This window comes from Dendrobium catenatum, unplaced genomic scaffold (genome assembly GCF_001605985.2).
Source record: "Dendrobium catenatum unplaced genomic scaffold, ASM160598v2 fragScaff_scaffold_621, whole genome shotgun sequence".
Taxonomy (NCBI): domain Eukaryota; kingdom Viridiplantae; phylum Streptophyta; class Magnoliopsida; order Asparagales; family Orchidaceae; genus Dendrobium; species Dendrobium catenatum.
This window is the reverse complement of record NW_021319083.1, coordinates 22,008,672-22,011,900: the sequence shown is the minus strand read 5'-3', so window position 1 is coordinate 22,011,900 and position 3,229 is coordinate 22,008,672.

The following is a 3,229-nucleotide window of genomic DNA, read 5'->3' as shown; positions in this document are numbered from 1 at the left end:
TCGTCCCAGGATGATTTCTTCTCTGTAAAAATTTCGTCCAGACGTAATCCAAAATCGTCCCAGGATGATTTCTTCTCTGTAAAAATTTCGTCCAGACGTAATCCAAAATCGTCCCAGGATGATTTCTTCTCTGTAAAAATTTCGTCCAGACGTAATCCAAAATCGTCCCAGGATGATTTCTTCTCTGTAAAAATTTTGTCCAGACGAAATCTAAAATCATCCCAAGACGATTTCTTCTGTGTAAAAATTTTGTCCAGATGAAATAGAAATCGTCCCAGGATGAAATCTTCTCTGTAAAAATTTTGTTCGGACAAAATATAATTTATCCCAGCATGAATTCTTCTCTGTAAAAATTTTGTTCAGATGAAGTACATTATCGTGCCAGGATGATTTTCTCTCTATAAAACTTTTGTCCGGACGAAGTTCTGTTCGTCCCAGGACGAATTGAACCGACTTACCAAAATTGATTACGTTCATGCTGTTATTTGAGAACTGACCTATGTATAACAGATCGTACCGAACGAACCTAGTTCGTACGGGATGATGATCGTGTACGAACATAGTTCGTACAAATATACATAAGGATCATTTCCGACACTTTAAGTAAAATCGTCCAGGATGATCCACGATCGCACGAGATGATTTATTTTGTGTTGACTTGAAAAATTTGCAGTTTTGGACGGTTTTTCTTGTCTCTCCTATATATAGTCCAATTTAGACTGCCACCCAATCTTTTTACCATTTGATATTCGTGCCTATTGAAAGAAGAGTCAAGGAGAGAGTGTGAGAGAGCATTCAAAGGAGGATTCCTGCCACTGAAGCGTGAAGGCTTTGCTTGTTGTTCAAAGGTAAGAATCTCTACTTGTGATTTGGGATTACTTCACTCTTTTCTTTCTTTCTTCTAGAATTCTTGTAAGAAGATCTGTTAAGGAGATCCGGTTCTCTGCCGACACTTGGAGAGTGCGAATAGCCATGGGTTCTCTTCTCACACTAGGAGAGTGTGAAAGGATGAAGGGTTCTCTGCCGACACTTGGAGAGTGTGAACAGTCGTGGGTTCTCTGCCCACACTAGGAGAGTGTGAAAGGACGAAGGGTTCTCTACCCACACTAGTAGAGTGTAAAAGGATGAAGGGTTCTCTGCCCACACTAGGAGAGTGTGAAAGGATGAAGGATTTTCTGCCCACACTAGGAGAGTGTGAAAGGACGGACGGTTCTCTGCCAATACTGGGGATAAGTGTAAAAGGAAGATGGTTTTCTACTGCATCGAGTAGTGGTGGAAAGAGTTTTTGTAAAGACTTCTCCGCCTTGCTGTGGGTGCTAAAGGAAAGTCACTATTGGTATTAGTGCAATACTCGGAGGGTGCCTCCGGGGAGTGGATGTAGGTCTTATTTAGATCGAATCACTATAAATCTTGTGTCTTTTAGTTTTTTTATTGCTTTTTCACTTTACGCATTTTATTTTTGTTCCAAAAATTGTGGTTGAAAAACTTTTTATAAAAATTCATTAAAGTTTATTTTTGGTTCAACATACTAAAGAGGGTTAAAATTTAAATTTCTTAGTACCAATTCACCCCCCTTCTTAGATAGCCTTGGGACATAAGCTTAGGTTTAACAACCTAATTCATAGTGAACGAATCTCAACAAGTGGTATCAGATCTTTGTTTCAAAATCATAAGGTTAAACTACTTTTTGATTAACATAAATGACTATATTTGGAAATTGAAACACACCTGAGTGTCTACTTTCTTACAGCACTTGATTATCGTATGTGGATCTTAGTCCAGGAAGGATATACAAAACCAACTAGATTAGTTGATGGAGTTAGAGTTGAAATACCTTTTGCAGACTGGATAGTAGAAGAACGTGACTTAGCACAACTAAATGCCAAATGCTTGAATAATTTTTTTTGTGCTTTAAAATCGGAAGACTACATGCCGGTTTCCACTTACAAAAGTGGAAAGGACATATGGGATAGACTTTGTATAACATATGAGGGGACTAATGAGGTTAAACAATCTTGAATCAATATCTTATTGCATGATTATGAATTATTTCACATGAAACCTAATGAATCCATTTCTGACATGTACACAAGATTCACACAAATAGTCACCTCTTTGCATGCACTTGGTAGGGAACTAACAAATGCTGAAATGGTTAATAAGATTCTTCATTGTTTACCTACTGCTTATGATGCTAAAATTAATGCAATTACAGAGTCTAAAGATCTAAACATTTTATTCTATTGAAATATTTTTGGTTCGCTTATTGCTTACTGAGCAAGTTACGCAAAAGAACTTAGTGAGAGGTTAACCAAAACTAGACTTTTTCTAAGGACCACCTCTATGATGGATGTCAATTAAGGTAAAAATAGGTGAAGTCCTCTTTTCAGTCCAATAAGTATCTTGAACAAATAAACCGATTGGAGATTTTGCATATGAATCTTCTTTTGGACAGTTGGAACTTTGAGTCATAGGAGGGAAGATATACGGTTTTGAGTAATTTGGATGATTTCTCAGATTTACATGGGTTAGATTTCTTTTTCATAAGAGTGAATTTATTTTTGAAGGAATTTAAGTAATATTTTTTTCGACTATGGATTCAAAGAAAACTAGGGTTTGTGAAATTATATAATTCAAAGTGAATCATAGAGGAGAATTTTGAAAAAATGAAAAGGTTTTGAGGATTTTTGTAAAGGAAGAAAGGAATTGATCACAAATTTTTAGCACCTAGACACCCCTTCAGCAGAAGGGATATCTGTCAAAAGGTAAAATAGAACATTAGTAGACAGCCGGCCGGCAATGTTGGCAGAATACTCACTTCCAAAATTATTTTTTGGGCTGAGTGTGGTTAGACTGCATGCAATGTTCTGAATAGGAGGTAATGTGAGAATATTGTTTAAATAAAATACCTATGAGTTGCTAAAAGGAAGAACACCCTAATTTTGTTCATTTGCCCCGTATTTTGGTTGCCAAGGGTGTTTTATTATAACAATAGAAAATCTGCGTTAAGAAAATTTGATCCAAAATCAGATGAGGAATTTTTGTTGGGGTACTTTAAGTGTTGGAGAAATCTTTTGATTATTCAATAAAAGAACTTTGAGAATGAATGGAGACCAACACATATTGTTTTGATGATCAGGAAATTGTTGAAAGAGCAATAATTGTAGATGATGAAATTGAGGATAACTCTGCAAAGATTGGAAGAATAAAATTTGGAAGAAAACAACGC